The sequence below is a fragment of the Pteropus alecto genome, unplaced genomic scaffold (assembly GCF_000325575.1).
Source record: "Pteropus alecto unplaced genomic scaffold, ASM32557v1 scaffold146, whole genome shotgun sequence".
Classification (NCBI taxonomy): Eukaryota; Metazoa; Chordata; class Mammalia; order Chiroptera; family Pteropodidae; genus Pteropus; species Pteropus alecto.
In genome coordinates this window covers 20,782-44,200 of record NW_006442107.1, presented here as the reverse complement: position 1 = coordinate 44,200, position 23,419 = coordinate 20,782, and the positions used below count along the sequence as shown (strand labels likewise).

Here is a 23,419-nt window from a genome sequence, read left to right as displayed (position 1 = left end):
AACATTTGACATCTGTTACATTTAAGCAAAAAGCTAAATTCTGACCTTCCAGGCAATAGGGGGCGGGGGAGGGGGGGGTTGAAGAAAAAAAAAAAGAAAAAAGAGTACCATAGCTTTTCCTATCAGATTAAAAAAAGTATACTGATATATTGAGAAAGATGCATTTTTTTCTATTTTTATATTTTAAGAGTAACCTTATGATACTAAACACATAATGGATAGTGTTTCTAATTGTAATTTTATAAATGATGTAGAAATGGACCTTATATGATTGCCTTTATAATGACAATAACAAAACCCAAGGCATTGATACTATTTCTTTGCTCTATGAAGGATTTCTATAGGGATCTAAAGTCTGTGTATTGAAGGGATGCTGACATGAAATGTACTACTATCGCATATGTTATGCTAACATTTACATTCTTAAAGACCTTCAGATAAAATTATTGTAATGGTGGAATTACCCAGTCCTCTAGTAAATTGGTGGCGGGGGACGGAGGGTAAATATGTTTGTGCAAGTTGCTGTTTGGTGCCTCTAAAGTCACAGTTGAAAAAGAGTATTCGCATTTTCCTGTGAATTGGGCAGTCAACATGCAGGCAGCCCAGAATGAGGAAGGCTGTGGCCTCCAAACCATTCCTGACTACTCCCATTAAGAACATGATGTTAATTAGAAATATCATGTTGATCAAGAGGTTAGATATACCTGAAACTGCCCCTTCAAGCCTTGACTTTTTAAAATATCCATGCTTATTTTTATTTATTAATTCAGTCTACCACTGGTGCCAAAAATTTCCTAATAAGATTTAGAGGAAGATACAAAGTATAGGCTCAAATACTGTAGTGAATAAAGAAATATTAAGAAAAAAACAAAAATTCAGCAAAAGCTTATAAACTTATTTAAATCTTTCATATACATTTTATGGATTGATCATTGATGCCTAAATTCTTGAGCTTAATTTGTCCTGATTTTGTATTGATTTGATTATTAACCCACTCACCAGAATTTATAAAAATAAGTGTCAGTAGCTGTTTTGTAAACCTAAATTAGTAGAAATTTTTGTATAGAGATTTTTATATTGAGTCTTGGGCCTTCATATGAGTAAACGATTAAATGGGAAAAATTCATAAATAAATGACAGTGTACTTCTACAGACTCTAAATAAGGAGACATTTAAGTTTATTACTGCTGACCTACATTGAAAAAAAAAAAAACGAAGACTTCAGGGAAAAAGAATTTTTAAGTATCATAGTTTTTAAAAGTTATAAATAATTCAATTTTCCTATTTTTAAAATTAAGAAGAGCAAACAAAAAACTTGATTCAGTTATATATAACAAATACAATTAAGTGGAGATACAATTTGATTTATTTGAATAATATGAGTTTTATGCAGATTACTGGCCGTACCTTACCAGAATGTAATGCATTCTGGAAAATATCTATTAAATAAACTATGTGTAAGTATAAAAAATAAGTAAATAAATTTCATGGTATGGTGTGGGATGGTAAGGAGTAGGGAGTTGGGGGGTCTGTTTTCAGGAAGCTAAAAGCAATATAAAATCCTCAATTACTCATAGGTTGTTAGATGTAATCTTTGATGGTACAGATATACCATTGTGTACATATTCTTTAATTTTGTTCTTTCAAAGAAAATGCTCCCTTTTATAAAGGGATGGTGGTGGCACAAACACTGCTATACGAAGATGGTGACATGGACAAATGGAGCTGTTGCCTGGCCAACAGCATCTCTGGGTCATTGTTTTCAACGTTCACTCTACAAACACTGCTATACGAAGATGGTGACATGGACAATTGTTTTCGAAGTTCACTCCTGAGTTGATTTTGAAAAGTACAAATTTGGAATTGTAGCACTGCTTAGAAGGGTTGATATATAATGGGAGAAAGTACAAAGTTTGAACATGGGGAGGTGAAGACTGCTTTAACCTCAACGTGACTTACTCTGGTGGCACTTGGGCTGGAGAGGATGGATACCTGCCCATCCCAACACCCAACAGAAATTCTGACAACTATTCACCGAGGCTGAGGCTCTCTTCTCAATGAGATGATAGCTTTTGGTCAACTGATTTTAAAATTATTAATTTTAAAGATTCCTGAATTATTAGCTTTCGATTGTCATGTCCAACAGATAATACCCTTTCCTCCAACTCCCCACACCCTGCAATATAAAGAAGGCAGATTTGGGAATGTATAGAATGTGCAGACCAAAATAGATTTTGGAGAAATCTTTTTTTAAAACATTCATAATAGAAAATGAAATAGCCCTCTAACATATTTCTGTCTCTGATAAGCTATGAAAATAGTACTGGTTTGATGAGTTAAGTGACATTCTGCTTCTCCCTTGCAAATATTTACTCATATTTTTCAAATAATAAGTTAACTAAAGTAGACTCAGGCTAGAAACTTAATTGGTAAAAATTTAGCAAAGACTCCTCCCTACACATAGACCATCAGTCATGTATTGTATTAATACCCCCCCACCCCCAACAGCAAAGGACAATCAACAGACTCCTAGATTATCTTATTTTGTATACTGTCCAAAAACAACTGAATAGAGGTCAGTCATATTATAAATATATTTTCCCTTCTTAAAAAAAAGAATTTAACAGAGTTTGTCTAAAAAGCAGACTCATTTTATTCTAAATATGTTTACATTTGTATAAATGTCATTTATAATCAACTGACCTGAAACACAAGCACTGCATAAAGTATATCTGTATATTTATTTAAAAACAAAGTACTTACCAGCATGTCATGTTTCAAAGCTTGGTGGCTGATGTTAGTATATAAAAATGCTTATTCACTGCTCTTTCTTTTTGCATTGATTTCCATGCCCAAATACAAATTTCCTGACTTTAGGTGTATACATAGTCTGAAAGACAGTACAGTGTTGTCTTGTGTTTACAAGCAATAGGCTGTAGATTCTGACAGACCTGGATTCAAATTCTAAGTCTGCCAATCAGCTGTGTGGTTCTGGGCAAGTTCATTAACCTTTCTGTTTCAGTCTTTTCATTTACAAAAACCCCAGCAATTTTTGTGAGAATTAAATTAATGTATTTAAAGTGCTTAACATAATAGCAGCTCAATAGGAGGTTGCTAATATTAATTCCAGTTATCGTCTGGCAATTCAACAAGTGGTTATTAATATTCTATTTACATCTAACTACACTGAAAAATCAGAGTATAATAGAATAAAGTATTTGGGAAAATTCCTATCAGTTTTGTTTTCAAAGTGTATCATATGTATTAGTTTTGTCTTTCTGTGTTGGTTCTTCACTCCTATTACAAATTATTTATTTTTAAATATTTTAATTATATTTATTTTAAAAATATGTATTACATTTAGATGCTTCAAAATTCAGAAAGCACAAAAGTACGCAGTGAAAAATATCCTTCTTTTCCTTGTCTTCTGCCTAGCTCCCCTCCCCAGAAGCAAATCTTCAAAATTTATTTTATGCCTGGATAAACAATTAGATACATCTATTCTTCCCACCCTCCCTTTTTTTGCACAAAAGTTAGTATACTATTTTGGGTTGTCAAATGAAACACATGACATCCAGTTAAATGTACAATATTTGGGACTTACACTGAAAAATTAATTAGTATAGTATCTGAAATTCAAATTTAGCTAAGTGTTCTGAATTTTATCTGCTAACTTTGGCATCCCTAAATTCCTATCCCACTGTTGGGCATCTTGTTTGTCTGCTTTTGGTTTGTGATTTTTTTTTTTTTCATATTAGAATCACCCGAGATGGTTTTAAAACTCCTCAGATTCAAGCCACACACTCCAGACCAGTTTCATCAGCATGTCTAGGCGTGTGCTTGGGCAACAGTTTTTTCCAAGTGATTTTCTTGCAGTGGTTTAATTGAGGAAAACTCACACTCTGAAAATTACACCCATTTTACGTGTATAGTCCGATGCACTTTGTCAAACGCATACACATGTTTTTACTTAATGTATTTTGGCGATCACTTAAAAATCATTTCTTAAAGTGTAAACCTTTTAGAGCAAGCCTTATATTGTGTTACATTTCTCCATAGGACTGAGAACTCCATAAGTGTTTCAGATACATACAAGTTGACTAGGAACAGAATCCTTTATTGCAGTCATTATTTGAGTTTAATGCACAAAATGAGAAATGTTGTTAATGACTGTTTGCAATTGCAAAGAAACGCAAAGACTGCGAAGAAATCTTTGCCAACAGTGATTTATATCAAGAGATCATCTCCATGTGTGCAGCATCTCCCCACTGGCTAAGCGGTAAGCCAGGTTCTTTACATATACTTCATGACCCCATTTACGCAAGGGGGATCTGGGACCGAAGTTAAATAAATTGTTCAAGCCATGTGGCCAGTAATTAGAAGAGCTGGGATTCGAACCATGTCCGACCACAGGACTTGCTAGGGTCACATCCCAATCTTGTCCGCTTTTGAGATTCCACCTTTCTTGACATGATTCAGAAACTCTTGTTTTTAATTGAGGAAAGATTCAGAACAGCTGTTTCTGTTTCCCCATGGATGACTATCTCAGCTAAAATGCCTTCTAGAGAGAACCAAGAGGAGAAACCAAACAGATAAAATTCCTTTGGGCTCAAGTGTCTTTCATCTCTATAGGCCTTTACAAGATAGTTCTAGATTTCGTGTTTGTTTGTTCACCTGTCTTGGACCACCTGAGTGTGAAGGGCTTATGAAAGAAGTTGAACAGACGTAATTACTAGTTGTGATTTAAGGAGAAAGGAAGCAGTGTCTTTTGTTAATCAATCGTATCTTACTGCTCAAATTGTGTGTATCTCTCACATCCATGTCTTAATGTGTGACTAAATGAAGGCATCGAATTAAAACACCAGGGGTAAATATCTTGTTCCTGCACATGCCAAATATTTTCTTTCTCTTCCTTTGTGGATGTATTTTATGAAATGCATGATGTACAGACAGACCACAAAACCATTCTAGCTTCTGCAGCAGAGAATACACCATGAGTATCTGTTTCAAAGTCATTTCCTGATAATGATATCTTCTAGTAAATTTAAGGCAGATTCACAAAGGAGGGAAGAAACTGAACTCTGTTCCCGGCTTAGCTGCTGTCATCTGTCTCCATATTTACAACACTTGTAAAAATCTCTTGCATGTAGTTATGTTCAGTAAATGTTTGTAGAACTGCCTTGACATTGTCTTTTAAAATTGAGGATACACTGTGTTCTGAGTAGTTTGGCAAAGTGGGCAGGGATAACAGTGGGACTGATTCTGCAATTATCCTGGAATCAGAGACCATGGAGATACATCGGGATCTTAAATTCTTTTAATTTTGACCTTTTTGATTCACCTAAAAGCATTTTTAGAAGATCAACTAAACCCAAAATGATAACATTCAGCAAAGAGTTGAAGAGAAAGAACTCTTTAAGGTCCAGTGAGTTTCAAAGAGAGAGCTTGATGCCTGGCAGTCCATGGCAAGTGTGGGATTGTTTGTTTGTTGTTTTTCTTTTTTAAAAAGAAAGACATCCGTGAAACCACAATTTGAGTGATTCCAGTAGTTTGGAATTTGGTTTTGGCCCATAATTCAAAGGAAAATGCTGTGACAGCAACAAAGAAATTGTAAGTATAGTTTTCTCTAAAACCTATGAAAGAAGAAAGAAATGGAAACTAGGTCAATTTCTTAATGTTTTATTAATTCCCTTCGTGTTTTGCTGTTTCTATGAATTGGCCTGAATTGTCTCGATTTTGTCTCTTTCAGAAGTTTCGCAGTCCTTCGTCTCTACCATACAGTGGGTTCTCTTCATGTGTTACTGTTAGTAAGCCTCGTTTTGGTTGAAGGACTAGCCTTTCTAAGCTCAGAATGATATATAACTCTTGTCAAAAGTTTATAAACTTCCCCTTTACCTAGCCCAGGACTTTCATTATTTCACTTCTAATGTTTTCACCTCACTTCATGCTCTTTCTCCAGACCATTTTCATTTGACTTTTTTTGGTAGCTTTTTGCCTGTGTCTTCTTTTATATCTGGAATCCAGTAATACGAGTATGTCTTTATAAATTCTAGCTGAACAATTTGATTTTTCCCCCTCTACTCCTCACCATTTTATTGCTTCTTGTTTCAACATTTAGCTTTAGACTTAGCGTATTAGCAAATGTGCAGATTATTATATATTCAATTAAATGCCACTGTTAAAGGGCAGATTGGTTTTCTCAAGTTAATTATTTATAGTAGCTTTTAGAATCTGAGGAGCTCAACAACTGTAAATGTGTTATGCCATCTTTAGGGCCAGCTTGGAACAAAATTGAGGGGGAGGGAAGATAGGGGCCACTCCCTCCCTTTTTTAGTTTTCTTCTATCTGCCCATTCACCTTATTCTACTAAGTCTCTTGTCTATTTTCCTACTGATGAATTTCATTAATACAAATATGCCGTTCTAATTTTTGCCTCTTTTTCATAATCTATTAAACAAAATAAGATCACTGATTTTTGTCTCTACCAATAGGAAACAAAATAATAATAATAGTAATAATATCAACAAAACATTCAGTAGCCTTTTTTTTTTTTTTTTTTTTAACCAGGTACTTGGCTTATAGAAACTTGCCTTAGAAGACTTAGTTTAGGCAACCATGGGAAGTAATGAGTTTGATGAGTTAACCTAATCAATACTAATGAATGAACTACTTACTACATTATGTCCTCGGTGACTCCTTGCCCTAATGCATTGTACAGTGAACATTACTTTCCACTAGACCCATTAAGGAATGTCTATTGCATGAGGATTTCATGAGGAGTTCAGATATTGTGGCTGAGCAAATGCTGGGATCCAAGAAAGTCTTTCAGTATACCTCAAAAAAATTTTCTACAAAGGCTAATTTAGAGAACAATTATGGAAAAAAAATGAGAAAATACAAGAGGTTTTCTACAGTTTGCCTTTGTACCACATAGAGGAAGGTCAACCATAACCTTTATTTTAAAAATAAAGTTGAAAAATAAAGCTGGTAAATTAAGTAAAAAATTTTCTAATCCTCTATAAGATCTTTGTCATATAGGTTCTGAGAATTTAACTTAGCTGAATTTTGTCTGCAGGCAAACCTACCTCCAGAATTCAGTTCCTTATTGAGCAATTAATTTATCTTCTGTCCAGGAATCAAGTTTAAAGTAAAAATAGTGGCTCAATAGCAATTTTCATCTTTCGATTTACATAGAATGTGAGTTATTTGCACATCCTATCGTGATGATGTTTTCTGGAATTTTCCTGAAACACTGGCCATTTTTATACATTTAAAAACATGATTCTTGCTTTTTCTAGAAGTACAGATTATTTTTATTATGCATCCTCCAAAGTTGATATCTAAGATAATGTGTTGCTCTATTAAGAGCCTTGGATAAGGATCACAGATATGACGGTTTGAGCCAGTGGTTCTCTTGCATGAGATTCTGCAGTATTGCCAATGATAATGAAAAAGAAAACAGGTAATAGCTGGGGGAAGGGGCTATACAAAAAATTAAAATAAGATGATGCCATAGAAAGCGAATTGGAGCTTTCTCTAGATTCAGGGGCCCTATGAGATCTCTTTGATAAACATTTAAACTCAGAACTGAATGGCAGGGGACAGCTTGTGAAAATAGGGAAGGAGGAAAGGTGACAGGCAGAGGGAAAAGCCCGTGCAAAGGCCATAAGAGAGGATGAAACGTGGCTCCTTAAAGGACTGGTAGAGAACAGTCAGCCAGGTCACACAGCATTTTGTAGGGCAGAGGAAGGACCTCTGGGTTTTATTTTCGGTGTGATGGATGCCATTGGGAAAGATTAAGCAGAACAGAGATGTGGTCTGATTTGCATTTTTAAAAAGATAACTCTGCTTGTTATGCGGAGAATGGATGAGGGAAAGGAAAAGCTGGAAGCGTGAAGACAAGTTAGGAGGCTCTTATTAATTACAGTGACCTTACAGTTTGTTCAAATTAGGACCCTTCTGAGAGTGAAAGGAGATGCTATTAACTGACTAGGAGATGAAAATGGGGCCTGTGGTGAGCATACCAGAGCATGTGGTCGCTTTAGCTATTACGGTTGTCTTATGCCATTTCATTTAATCCCCACAATAAACTCTGTGTGCCCAGTGCATAGTATATGTCTGATAAATGTTTGTTGGTTGAGTGAATAAGTCAATGAGTGAATCTGCAGATTAGTCTCCTTGCTTTAGTAATGGAGCTAAGCTATAGGTACATCGTGAAATCTAATTTTTATTATAAAACCCACACTCTTTAATTTTCTTACCCAACACCTCATTATTGTTGCTTTTAAATATTTCTGAACTGCCTCACATGTATTTTTATTTTTTTCCTTCATTTCCTCCTCTCTCCTGGGTGTTAGTGTTTTACATACAGGGATTCTATAAATGTGTTCGCTGTACTAGTTTTTATCAAAGGCAGAAATCGGAGAGGTCACTGCCAGTGTAGTGTCCCCAGGCAACTTTTTGATCTTACCTTTGAGGCACTCTGTGCCATGTTTAATGCCCAACTTCATAAGGCCTCCACCTGGGCAATCTGTCAGGGTTCATTCAACAAGGCAGATGGTATGTGGTGCCCTGATGTACCACTTACTTCTTTCACAAAGAATTCTCTCCTCTGTCCTCTTCTGCCCATCCAGGAAATTAGTACCACCTTGCTCCCAGGTAAAGGGACCTAGGAATCCTTTCCACAGTACCCCGCCCTACTCTTTACAGGTAGAGTAGCTTTTGCTTGTTAGATAACTTGTACCAAATTCTCAACAAAAAAAGATGACCTCATCCTCCTACTTTGAATTATGAGCATAGAAAAATTCAAATGTGTGCATTTTATAAAATTCATATTGTAAATTATATACATTTCTGGCTTACTCCATAAACATTCAAGCAGGCTTCTCTTCTGACAAGATCAGTTATAGAGAAGACTGGCTCTTAGACAGTGGATGCCTGATGATCTTTCCATGCTAGATGTACCCGCGTGCACGTGTGCACATGTGTGTATGCATGAGTGTGTGCATATGTATGTATGCATGAGTGTGTGCAGGTGTGCATGAGTGTGCGCAGATGTGCATGAGTGTGCATGTGTGTGTATGCATGAGTGTGCAGGTGTGCATGTGTGTGTATGCATGAGTGTGCAGGTGTGCATGCATGCATATGTATTCATTATGACCCTGCTAATCCTTTGCAATTAATACCTGATATGACCCAGTCAGTGCTGTTATACTGAAAAAAAATGTTCCAGCTTGCATTCTTATACTCATTTCTTACATTTTATCCTACTTATTTGTATTGCATAAGAAAATGTAAACCTAGCCACCATGAGATACAGTATATCACTTGCTGACATTTGTAAAATTATTCAATTATTCAACGAGGACACATTATTATAGTTCAATTTATAGGATTAGTTTCTGTTTCATAACCTGGGGAAAGTCAGCTCTTCCAGAAGTTGGAAGATTTTCGGGTGTATAATATCATAGTCTCACCCTCTGCTTAATTAGGGGAAATAAAATGGACTCAAATTAGCCTGTGTTTGTCATTATATAAATATGAACTGGAAGATTAGATACTGAGTAATTTTATCAGAGAAGGGCAGAGCCAGCTTTATTCTAAAATATAAATCCTCTAATAGTCACATACAATAGTATTCACCTTAATCTATTTAACAGAAACATATATACAAAACAAATGTGAAACCTCTATATCGTTATCTATGTAACTAGAATTTGTACTCTTTAAATTTCATATGCAAGCATTTAGCTTTCATAATTTTGCCTCTCATTATAATAATAATACGTACTAAGAGGGGCTCAGAATTCAGAAGGAAAACCTCCAGTTTAACTCTGGAACCCCTCACTGGCAGTTAAGGTTACTGGAACCTTAGGAAACAAGACAGGGATAGAAACGTACTCGAATTTTCCTTTTTAAAAAATGATGGATAAGATATAGAAAGGATATTCTTTGATGCTGGGGAAATAGAATGACTCTCAAGAATTTCTTTGAGACACAGACCTTAATAAACTGGAAAGTATCCGATACAGTAAATATGTTCTTTGTGGACAGATACCTTATTGTGATTTCTTTCCCACTAAATTGTTAATTTTTACCTTTCAGTATTTTGACCTAATGTAGCAAATTATGATATGTCTTTTTTGTTCAAAAATACCAAAAAGTAAAATGTAAATCTTTAATGGAAAATGTTAATGGTTAACCATGGCAGGAGTGGACCTCTGCGAGGCAGAGATGAGGTGTGATGTAAACCACTCTGTTCCTGCAGCGTGGTAGAAGCTTTCCTCTCATTTTAGATCAACTCCAGAAAACACAGGCAAAGCTAATTTCATAAGAACTGTCTTATAACAAATCTTAGTTTATGAAAACTCCAACTCTTGGCATTTATTTCTTTGCTGGAAATCATGGCTCTTCTTTTCAGTGAGAACAGGCAGTCTGAATTGGCATGGTCAAGAGAGTATGTTTCTACATGAAAGTCTCTTTTTCACTTTAAGGACAATTTGGACAAAAGCATAATGCATAAGTCTGGGTAGCAACTTTATTTGAGTGTAATTCATGTAAACCACACACACTCGAATATTTCATGGCTTTTCTCAGCCTAATATTGTTATTAACCAAAAAAAAAAAAAAAAACCCTCTAAAGTTAAAGAATATTGTAGAACAGAGAACCTCACTGCCCTGCTAGGACTCTGCATTATCAGAACCTTAGCAGGCTCTGCGTGAGGAACTTAATAAGCTGCCTTCTGCTCCGTTCTGATTAGAATTTAAAATGTACCGAGCAGCAGGGGGAGGTGGGCATAGCTGCAAATGACTTTGTGTTAATGGTGACTTTTCTGTCTCCAGTAACAGCTGGGGGTGAACGTTGTCAAAGACAAAATTATAAATGTTTTATATTGGAAAATGCTAGGTGAGTTTAAGACATGGTCAATTTATTAGGTTACTGCCGAGAAGTAAACAATAGACTCATTAAAACTGTAATTAGTCATTGTTGACATTTTATTTTTAATCAGAGCTCCAACAGGGGATAAAGTGACTGTAATAATATAGTGCTTTGTTAAGTAGAAATAAAACCAATTTTTTAAAAATTTAGCCTTGTTTTTTCCTTGGGATTTTTATACCACCTTTGTTCTGAGAAATTTAGTGACTTCATTTTAGGCTGTAAAGTAACCTATGTTAATTGATTAATTATTTTGTGTTTTTGTTACATTATATCATTAGTCAAAAAATTTTTTCTGGTTCCCTTTTTCTTGGCAAGTCAAGAGTGGAGATTGAATGCATTGAGCCAGGTATTTTACATACAATCACAGTAAAGACCCTAAGAATCAAGGGTTAAGTAATTTGCCCATGGCCATCTGGTGGGTAAGTAGCTAAAATTAAACTTTTGAATCCAGGGCTAGGAACTTCAACCCCTGCCTCTTAACATTACGCCACTGGCAATACTTGACTCTGCAGATCCAGCCTCATCAGCCAAACCCCGCAGCCCCCAGAATGCCTCTTCTGCTTCCATCTAAGCCAAGTTTCCTGCAGCCAATGACACTGGGTATACATTCTGCCTGCAGGACCAGTGAGTGCTCTGCTCATCCCAGTCTCTCCTTTCCCCTTTCCCCATTAAACGCCAGCTCTCATCTCACCTCCCCCATGAAGCCATCCTGATTACTTCTGCTCCCACTCGCTCATCCTTTATGAATTTTTCCTTCTCCTCTGAACATCTTTAAAACTTAGTTAGAGCCTTAGATTTTTTAATGTAGAGCTCATTTTAAGTAACCGATCAGATGAAAGGACTTAACATGTTCTCTCCAACCACAGAAGGATTAAGAACGACGTGTAATAACCTTCTTTATTTTCTATTCAGCTTCATCTCATACATATTGCAAGAATAAAACTCCAATTTAGAAATTTCAATTACCATAAGCATCTACATAATGTAGAAAGAGCCCTTGTGAGACAAATAAGCACTTCCTTTGGACTAACTATTCTTTGTAGATATAATCTTTCTTTTCCAGCGTTTGTTAAGCTCATGAAATGCTTCTTATTAAAGAGCAACTAAAACAATGGCCAGCCAACATTCTTTTCCTAAAGGGATCTTGGATTTTTTATGTTTCTTATTCTTGGAATTACATGGCCCTCTGAGTTACCTAGAATTATGTCTAAGTGAGAAAATTGTAATAATGTGGCATTCATCTTATTTTCATAGATATGTGCCTATGAACCCATAGATACCATCTAATTTGGCTTCCTTATATCTCAGAGAGGCAGACTTCATGTGCAGATATTTTGATTAGTATGCCCTTTCTCAGATAATGAAGCAAAGCAGAAGTTGGCAGGACTTCCTCAAAGCAGCAGCCAGCTGGACCATGAACCTGATTTGCAAGATTATAAGGCCAACATCTGAAAACGTAGTAAAACATCTTTTAAACGAACATCTCTTTAACTTAAAATCATATATTTTTCTGACGTGGCGACATTGTTTAATGTCCTTGCATATATCATATAACTCTACCGAGAAAAGAGATGACTGACTGGCATCAAAGGATGGCATGCCTTTGTGTGACGAGGAAAGGAACTGTCCTGAGACTCGTGCTGGTTGACCCACTGAGGCAGGTGCCTATGGTGAGAAAGGGACCCTCTTCCCAACTCGCCTCTGTCTTAGGAAAAGATATGTCTTCATGAACGTGGTCACCTCGTCTCTGTTAGCTATCATTGAGGTTACCTCTAGCTCTTCAAAAGCAAGAATTGTTCATTTGGTAGTGAGGCATCTCTGGGTTGAGAGGCAGGGCAGTGGTTCTCAAACTTGGTTGTATATTAGAATCATCTGGAGAGCACTGAAACATGCTAATGCTTTTGTCTCACCAACAGGATGCAGATTTACTTGCTTTGGGATGCTGCGTGGACGTCAGGGGGTTTTAAAAGCAGCCAAGTTTGAGAACCACTAGATTGGGAAAACCCATTTTCTGTTCTTACCTATCGATTACAGGAAGGTGTTGGCCTCTTTGTACGAACGTCCTAATCTGCTTTATTGCATCACAAGACTTTCTAGTCTGGAAGATATAATAAGTACCAAACATTCTTTCAATATAAGGCTTTGCAGAATTTTAAGAAATTTACATTTCTTTTTCTTGCTCCCTAGTTGCGGTCCTGGCTAATAGGACATAAAAAGCATTTTAAAAATGTCTGACTCCCTATAAGAAGTAAGTCATGTTGTCTGCTTATAAAGATAAGCAGAAAAGCTTATCAGGTCAAATACTAAATCTTTCAAAGTTCTTAAAGCTTAATTTATGTAATACAAACATTCATGCAACATCTTCAGTGCATGTAGTATATTTGTTTATAGTAAAATATAATGTTTAGAGTAAAATAATGTTTTTGGAGCTACAATTTGTCAGGGAAACAAAATTTAGAATGTGAGGGAACAAAATTATATGGAGCTGGCAAAGCATGTAAAGGACATTGTAATTGTGGGTTTCAACAGAAGAAGGAATCCACTAGCCCTAAGAAGAAATCTACTAGCCTTAGCCAAACTTTACTGGTGGCAATCAGCAAGAGGAAATTGCTCTAAACCGTGACAGGATCAAATTAGAGGAACTGACTCGTTTTACAACCAATGGGTTTATCTACACTAGAAAGAATTGCTGGAGGGTGTTACAGAGTCTCAACCTTCTAGAAGATATGCCTCAAGGTAAAGAATGCTGATGAACAAAATAGTTCCCAAAGCTGGCTGTTCTGTCATAGCTTAGTGGATTATTTAGCTTCCAAGTTCCAGGACCTGCCTGTAAAGATTCTGATTCTGCTCTCCTGGAAAGGCCATAAATTTTTTATTCATTAACCCCCAAGGGATATGGGTGATCAGCCACTGCTGGGTCCCACGGGGTGATATGTGCACTCAAATTTCATTCCTGTGTTGTTTCACAGGGTCCTGATAACCCATCTGCCCTGCTGTTTCTCAGTGCTTTTCAATTAGTCAAGATTTGTGAGAACATTTGCTCAGTAGGTTGGCTGTCAGGACCCTGTCAAATAAATATTTTTACAAATAAGAAATTATTTTATTTGTGGTAATTAGGCTCATCGAGTACATCTACAGGCCCTTTACACTGGTTTCAGGAGGGTATTATTGTTTGAGTAACCTAGTAAGTGGCTGTATTGCAAACCAACATTAACACATAGCTAGTGGACCTAGGTGAGATCAATTATTCTTAAAATAAAATATATTATTATGTTGTTGGGCTTTAAAATATTAGCTTTATTGAGATATAATTCATATACCATAAAATTCACTATTTTAAAGTGTTGTTGGGTTGTTTTAAAGATTAAATGTGTTAGTCCTTAGTACTTAGTGCTTAGAACACTGACTGATATATAATAAGATAATATAACTGTGTTAGATAGCATTTTATTATTATTTAAGTTGTCTCAAATATCCCTTTCTAATCATTTGATACTGTTATTATTTTAATTGCTGTCTCTTGTGTGTGGCATTTTTCTTTTCATAGTCACCGATTGCCATTTTTTGGTAAAAATTATTGTATTTATATGAAAACTATGTTTATTGGTACATTCTATGAGAATTGCCCAAGTGTAATTCTTATCTCTCTGGAGAAGTAATCATAAATTCCTTTACTGTAACATCTATGAAGTTTCTAATTACTATTTCTGAATTTTATGAAATATTAACTTAAGTGTACGATCTAAAGACATTCTTATTCCAAACCATAAAAGAATTATTTTCTCATTGGTTTAATATAGTGTAAATGTTTTACCTTAAAACATCAATGTGAGCTTATGGCTGATGTACACTTTTAAAGTGAAAGTTCTTTTATTTAAAGTGAAAGTTCTTTGAAAGTTCTTTGATTCGCTTACTCATTGATTTCAGAGACACTTTAGCATCTACTGGGATTCTTTGGGAGATTTTGGAGGGCTATTACAAAACCGTGCCTTGGGGTTCAGTAGTTTAATGTTAAATGCTTGAAACCATATTTCATAGTGGATATGGAAATGCTGCAATGGAACATACAACAAATGCTTCGGCTATAGGCCAGCTCACTGAAGACCCACTTAGCTGGATATTAGGATATCTAAGCAATCCTAAATGTGGCAATCATGTGGCTCTCTTTCAAACCTGGAATTTATGAGTGGAAGTTATACAGGAGTTCTAATATGGAATACATACCCTTTCCATGGCAGTCTCTTAGCTATGACCGTGCCTTTTATTTAATTTTCTAAACATTTAAAAGTAAAGGCATGTGTGTGAAGTGGATTCTCAACACTAGCATTCTGTATCAGTAAGGATTTTATAAAAAACAAAAACCCAGAATCACTATAAGTGATACAGAACATGATACTTATTAATAAGAATTTTCTGCAATCGTGGGATCTAGGTAGGCAGTCTGTGTAAGCTTGCTGCTTTTCTGTTTCGTGTTGTACCTGAAATCAGCAGGACCAGAGTCAGGAAAGAAAGATGGACATGAAGTAGGGGAGAGCAAGGTCAAAAGGGAATCCATCAGGATGAACTGAAATCCAGGAGAATGCCTGGAACTTGCCCAGGTCCTTCACCACCTCTGACCTTGATGATGCCGGTGACTGTTGAAGGGGCTATGCCTTCACCATGTAGCTGTATACTCACCTAGCCTAGGATTCAGAGAAGCTAAACAAGGAGATCTTGTGGGAGCTAGAGAAGCTGCACATCCAGTTTTTCTCTGTGCCAACAAGGTGAGCTGACGGGTCAGTGGCAATGTATGTGAGCTTCAAGGCCTGTGCCTGCGGTATGACCTTGGACACACTTTGGGACTGCATACATTTATATTTCCAAGAAGGCTGTGAAGTTCTTTTGTTTAGAGGTATTTTATTTTATAAGCATTTAGAAATATTCCTCAATTACCTTTAACCTGCAAGTGCAAGCCCTCAGATTTCTCTAAATCAGAAACAGTGACTTCATTTTATTTCTACTGACCATTTACTTATCTGAAGCCCAAAGCCTGCATTGTTTTAACTGACCCTGAGATTTGGGTCATATCTCCTAAACAATGTTTTTAAGCACACATCAGTTAGGGGTTTCTTTTGATCCAGGGGTACATATGAGCTTCAGAGATAATCCTAGGTCATTGCTTTCATGTTCTCTTAGAAAAATTCCATTGAGAACACCTGTCAATATTGTACTTCAACTGTGGACAAAATAGTTTTGTGCTTAGCTGGCACCTGCTGAGACGTAATGATCCAGTAGTAGGGAAACACATAGAGAAGTATTGATCTAAATGAATCGGTATTAGTAAACAGAATAATTTAAAAGCTCTTTTAATTCAGGTAAAAATGTCTTTCTTAGATCAGGGAGCAGCCCTATTCTGACCCTGATTATGAGGATTATTGGCAAACTGCAGGGCTCTCAGTAAGAATACACCTTGGGCAAATTTGGGCAACTTCAAGTCCAGCATTCCAAGGTCTACTAGAACTTGACTCCAAGCACTATGTCTCTCATGGGTATATAGAAACTGGAATAAAGTTGGAGAAGTATAAGAACTCATGATCAAAGAAATTGTGGATATGACTGAATTTAGAAGCTAAAGAGGAGGGGTAGAGAGGACATTCTAAGGAGAAAATTGATGATAGTAGAACATGGAATTACTGGACCATGGATTACAGTATGAAAATGATAATAAATTCTTGAGATAACAAGACTGATACTCTCATTGGTTCTCTAAAGCTTACACAAATAAACACAAATATACAGAATTAGAAATGTCAAGTAGAAAAATAAGTATCAAAACAGAGGTAATTTTAAAAATTATATGAGAGTAGTTTGTACCATTCCATAAAGTACATTTGAATTCCTAGGTGAAATGATTAATGTTCTACAAAATTATAAGTTTGCAAAATTAATCCTAGCGAAGACAGGATTAAATGGACCAATTACCAAAGAAGAAATAGAGAAGGTAATTTAATAAAAACACTCCCACACAAAATCACCAGGACAAAATGGTTTCACATGAAAAATTTTCAAACATTTAAAGATAAGATAATCTTGACAAACTATTCCAGAGCACAGAAATGAAAGAAAAACTGTCATAATCTTTCAATAAACTGAATATAAAGTAAATCTCAAAACTGAAGATTGTTTCAAAAACAAGACAAACCTTACTTATTAATGCTGATGAAAAATTAAATAAAACAGAAGAAACAAAATCCAACAGCACATTAAAAGGTAATATATCATGAACAAGTGAAATTTATTTTATAAATGTAAAGATGTTGCTATCTGAGGAAATCTATTAATAAAATCAAGCTAAGGAGAGAAATCAGAAGATCATCTCAGTAGAAGAAAAAATATTTGACAAATTCAGTGTCCACTCATGTTATAAGCAGCCAGCATCTTGCTTAGTGAGAAAAAACTAGAGGATTTCCAGCTAAAATCAGGAAAAAAGATATACACTATCTCTAAATTTTCTTAACTTTATAGTAGAAATATTAGACAGTGAAGTAGACAAGAAAAAATAAATAGACATAAGAATTTGAATGGAAGAATTAAAACCATACCTATTAGTAAACAATATGATTGTACTTCCAAAAAATTCAAAATAATGAATTGAAAACCACTATAATAGAAAACTTGACAAACTATTAGATAATAAAACCAATACACGAAAATCAATAATCTTCATATAAACAAAATGATAGCAAACTTGAGACGGCTGAGTCTCAAGTTACAAAAGCAAATAAAGAAAAAAAATTTTTAAAAACCTAATCTAAACCTAAAAAATACATTCAAAACCTGTATAAGGAAAACCATAAAGTAGTCCTGAAAAACTCACAGTAGAAGATGTGGCCAAATGGAAGATGTATGTTTTTGGATAGATAGGAACATCAATGTCATAAAAATGTTAAGAAAAGAAAAACTGTGAGGAGGGGATAACCCTTCCAGATATTAAATATTTTATGACTAATCATATTTAAAATGGTGCTGCATGAGAAGATAATCAGACCAGTAGAACAGAAGAGAAAAATCCAGAAATAGATCCAATTCTATATAGAATTGTACTGAATGATACAGGTAGCATCTCAAATCAGTGATGAAAAGATGAATTTGTAAGTTGTTTTGGGACAGATATAAAAAGATGTTTGAATCAATTATTCATAACATGCATTGTGATAAATTCCAGATGAGTTAAATATTTAAATGTAAAATAGAAACCACATAAATACCAGAAGAACACATGAATGAATTCCTCTATAACCTGAGGTGGAGAAACCTTCTTAAATGATTTTTGACTCAGGATTTGATTAACAATAACAGGTTTTTGGGTGGCATAAATACCATAAGCTAGATAAAGAGACAAAACGAGAAAAAGTATTTGCAACTTAAATAACAAAGTTTTAATATCTCTAATATATAAAGAACTTCTAAATATAGAACAGATAAGCCATATTTTAAAAAAGACAGGAGATAAGAGACTTGCATTTGCAGAAAAAGAAACACAAATAACCCTCAAGCATATGAAAAGATACTTGACCTTGATCAGTATAAGAGAAATACAGGCTAAAACAGTATTACTATATTATTTCTGATCTAGCAAATACCCTCAAAGCCAAATGTTTGACAACCTTCTTTATAGGGTAGGCACAATGTCAATAGTGTGAGGTTTAGAAATCTTCAGAGATATGTATTGAATTATTTAAGAAAAAAAATGTTGTGAAGCTTGGTGTTTGCTTCAAAATAATGTGGTAGAGGGAAAGTTTTTGGTACATGAAACAAGATTGACCATAAATTGGTAATTTAGAAGCTGGATGATCCTTTTATGAAGGTATAATACTATTCCCTCAAGTTTTGTATGTGTTAAAATTTCTAACAATAAAAAAGAAAGAAAAAAAAGGAAGAAAGATCATATAGTTTGAAAAGATACCACAAAATTAAGCCAGAGGAAAAAAATGTTACTTTTGAAAAAAATAGATGTATTCACTGGCTTAGAAGTGAGTTTCATATGTGAGAATAATGATATATCAGTGGAGATAACAATCAATTTAAAGCTGAGTTGTGTTAGAATTTTTACCCTTTATTTCCAAGATGAGTAAGCTGAAATTCAGAGTTCAATAAATTCATGATATCTTTCTATTTTATTAGGTCCCTTGATCATAGAATGAAAAAGTGAATACTTTTTTTAAAAAATTACATTTGATTGCTTCAGGAGACACATTGACCATTGTCAGCTTAAGTAAAAGTTGTTCAATTAAGTTGATGTTGATTTATATTTGAAATTTGGGTTGAATCTTCCATATACTGTACATCCATTAATCCTAAATAGCTGTAAAGAAGAATCAAAATAAAAAAAATATCTTCAATAAACCTTCCTAACAGAATAAAATGCTATAAAATCCACTAAAAATTATTTTAAAAAATTATCCCCTCCCTCCATAAAATGCCTTTTGTTCTACTGATACACAGACTACAGTTCCCTAGAGTGCTCCTACTGTCCCCTAACTTAACTCTACCCTCCAGGACATGAATGTGGTTTTGGAAAGCAGTGTTTGAAGGTCAGTTAATGACAACCACCCTCAGGCTATCATTCAGGCCTGTGAAGTGCTGGCTATGAGAGTCCCAGACCTCAAAATGTACTTACTGAAGACCAACACAAACCAATCAAATAAAGAAAAGAGAACATATCTGTCCATTTAATGCTTAACAGCTTTATTTTATTGAAACCATCTACACTAAATGCAAATTAATATCACTGATACTTTGTCAACTGTTTTAAGCTTTCCAAAGTGCCTTAAGAATATTTAAGTTGTTTTTTTAATTAATTTAATAAGTTCAAATCACAAGGTCATAGCTTGCAATGATCTCCAGTGTACACAGGTAAGTCCATCTGGATCATAATTATACATATCTGTAGCATTTATTAAGCTCCCTGCTAGAGAAAGTAGGGTGTATCCTCAGAGCCACACAAAATATCATGCAAAAAGAAGAGGTGCCTATGAGTGAATTAGGTGGGTGAATGGATGCTTTCAAGGAGCCCAGTTCCCTGAGCCCTGACCTTTTCAACTGACAAGTTTAAATACTCTGCCAGCACGTCTCACTTTCAAAAATTGTAGTCCCTCTGTACTTTCTCTTTCCTCAGGTTATTTGAAACTGCTCCTCTGAATTTATAAATACTCTATTTGAGAAGGTTTTTATACTCTCGTGCAACTTAAAATAGAAAAATGAGCTCAGGAAGCCAGACCTGGAAAGTACCAAGGGATCATTTAATCTAAATATTCACTCACAGATGAGGAAGGAAGGAGAATACAAGTCCTGAACTTGGAGGGACACCACTTCCACCAAGTGCTCAAAGATTAATGTCATTAACCATGACATTTGCATGGCTCTGAGATGCTTGAATATACTTATACACTCAGCACATATGTATTAAGCTCCTACTATATGCCAATCACTAGACTAGGCTTTGTGGATCCAGCAGTGGACAAAGGATATTTAAGCTAATGAAATTTACATTGAACAAAAATAAATCATTGCAGGGAAATAAAAGAGAAGCTATGAGCAACCTCATTTGAGATATTCTAACTATGAAAATCATGTTTCTGTTGATACCCAGAGAAGATTTCTTTTTCCCACTCAGAATTTTAAGAGTGTTTTGAATAATTTTCCTAGTTTTCCCAGCCCCATATCTCCCCATGAAGGGCTCTAAGGATGACACTTCAGTTTCTGTATCTAAGAGACCTCCTGGCTCTTGTGGTCTAGCTTGTGACACAGTGATATTGGTGGAAAGTCAGACACACTTCCTGAAGCACAGCAATCTTCTGACTTTTTCTTCCCTTTTAGATCCATAGACCAAGAACTGACAAGACCATCAATCATTGTGCAGGAATAAACAGTACTGCTAAACTTGTCAGCTTTTTGATCCTTTCCAGATCTTTTTTTTTTTTTTTTTTTTTTAGCTCAGTTCTTAGAAGAGAAAACCTTGCCAAGACTTTTATTTTTCTTTGCGGTGTTGTATTTGCTGTGCTAAAGATAGAATGTTGAGATCATCTGACTTTAGGACTCAGAAAACCACGTGGTAATAAAAGAGGAACCAAGCTAAATACAAAAGAGTTATACATAGATATAGGTATGAGTAGTGCTATAAAATGAGAAATAAAATTCATTTTCAAGAGAAACTTAGAGGCAAATTATCTCATGCCTAGTTTAATGTGTGAATTTCTTTAAGTAGTCTATTGGAGACACTAAATAAACGTTTTCCACAGTGCCAAGCTTTGTATTTGTTTTAGGTAAAATATGTGTTAAATGCTACAGTGTCCACAACCCTTCACTCAAAGAAAAGTGCCAGTGTGGGCCACAGTGGAATGACTCATGTTAGCCAGAATTGTTCTCTCTGGATTAAAGCCTGACTGGGAGGCAACCCCAGTATTTATTGCCTGGGCAAGTTTGTGTGCAAACAGCAGAGAACAAATTGGCTCAGATTAGGAATACTGGTCATGTAGTTGTTAAGTACCGATAGTCTCATTCTCCAAGTGGGAGGTCATCTCCCATGCATTGGTCCTGTATCTCCTCTCTTAGTACCTGACCCCTCCCTATGCTGTACGGTTAAATGCAAGTCCTCTTTCTCTACAAAATCTTCTCAGACCACTGAAGTCCATGAAGATTACTGTTTTGTTTGAACTAAAAGCATAACTCTTTGACTCATTTATCAATTGATCATGTTCCATCTTATAAAGTTCTGTTACATTTTCTTACATCCTTATTTAACTTTTAAGTATATGCTTGCCTTGTTAGGAACTAGATTATAAATTACGCGTTTTTGAATTGTCACCTTTGGGCTTGATACTCCATATAGAAGATACTTAGCTAAATTTGCCCAAGACTTAGGCTTTCTGAACACTGTTACAAAAAATATTGCAGAAAACATAGTTAAATAAGCAAAATTTTGAAGTATGCTATTGTATCTTCTTAACTCAATTATTTTTATTTTACAAGGGAGCCACACTGTCTCCAACTTTAGCTTGTATTTAGGCAGCCAGTAGTTTCAATTTCTTTCTCTGATTATCAAGGCTTATGCCCAGGAGAAAAAATTGGCTGTAGTCATTTACATCTTATGTAGAATAAATATTAATGTCTTTCTTTTCCCATGAGCGTTAGCTGTTTCAGCCAATTCTACTAGTGAAATGACAGGCTTTATCACCCTTCAGAAGAGCTTCACGTGAGCAACTTTGGTGGGAGAAAGAGAGAGGAAGGTAGAATAATACAATTTCCTTAAATGGGGGGAAATCATACTCCTTTGGCAGCAGTCTCCCCTAGCAACCCATTTAGCTCAAAGACTAGGAGCAGCAACGTCTTCAATTGCAAAGTTCTGGTAAAATATTTAGAACCACTTAAACTCAGAACTAGTCACTACTAGGCAGTCAACAAAAGCAGACATTTTCAAGAAGAATTGCATGTCAATCATTAAGATACCTGTTTCCTTTCATTAAAGAAGGCTAGTTGTTGATGACATCTCTTCCTGAGCAATGGTTATACTTTGTATAGATATTAAGAAAGAGAAAATGAACATTCATGGTCAGCGAACATCCATCATGAGAATCTTACTCACTGAAGAAAACATATATGGAAGAAAAGCTTTAGCACAAAATTATTTACTGGCACCTCTTAAAACACCTTTCCTCAAAAACCATTAATTAAAGAAACAAATCCATAATAAATTAGTAGCATTTAACAGCATATGATTCGAATTTTAGAAAATTCTAATGTACTGCAAATCTTCTAAATGATCTAATGATACTGATTTGTGAAGTACCTACTTAACATCTTGATCGTTATTCAAAGACATGAAACCTTCTAGTTTTGACCACTAACTAAAGTGACACTATAAAAAACAAATTGATGAACATGTGCATCATTTTCTTACTTGTAGAAAAGATTGGAATTATCTAGTTTTAGATATATCCATGAATAACCCATTATTGAAATTTAATTTTAATCATCTCAGAACTCCTGAAGACTACAGTGATTTCAAGATCTATAGAGGTGGGGAAAATATTCCTCTTTCTCATATAGTAAAGAGAGAAACTTCCCCATTTTAGAAAAATCTTCATAGGCCTTCCTCTATAGAAGGATATGATAAAACCACGTTTATAAACTAGAAGCCAGAAATTTGTACCAAATAGCAAAGCATTTTGCCGAACTCTGGAGTGGAAACCTCACCAAATATTGAGTAGGTGATGGTTCGTTCAAATGTGTGTGGTGGTAGTCTTGGCGTTACCAGTGTATTGGCCCTTGGCTCATCTTCACTCAGAGTCACTGTAACAATAGAAAAAGTAAGACTGAGGCAGGAGAAGTTAGGCACGAAACAGCAAGTGAAATCGTTCCTTCGGTCAGAAGAAATGTTAGCAGAATTGCCATAATTATGCCTCTTGATACCTCTTCCCCTTTGGCAAGGCGGAAAATGTT

At 35.2% G+C, this 23,419-nt stretch overlaps 1 protein-coding gene across 1 annotated transcript in view; it reads left to right on the top strand.

The window, feature by feature from the left end:
- RAB27B (RAB27B, member RAS oncogene family) overlaps positions 1 to 23,419 on the top strand; it is a 50,033-nt gene that overhangs the window by 15,371 nt on the left and 11,243 nt on the right. The gene's annotated exons all lie outside the window — the stretch shown is intronic.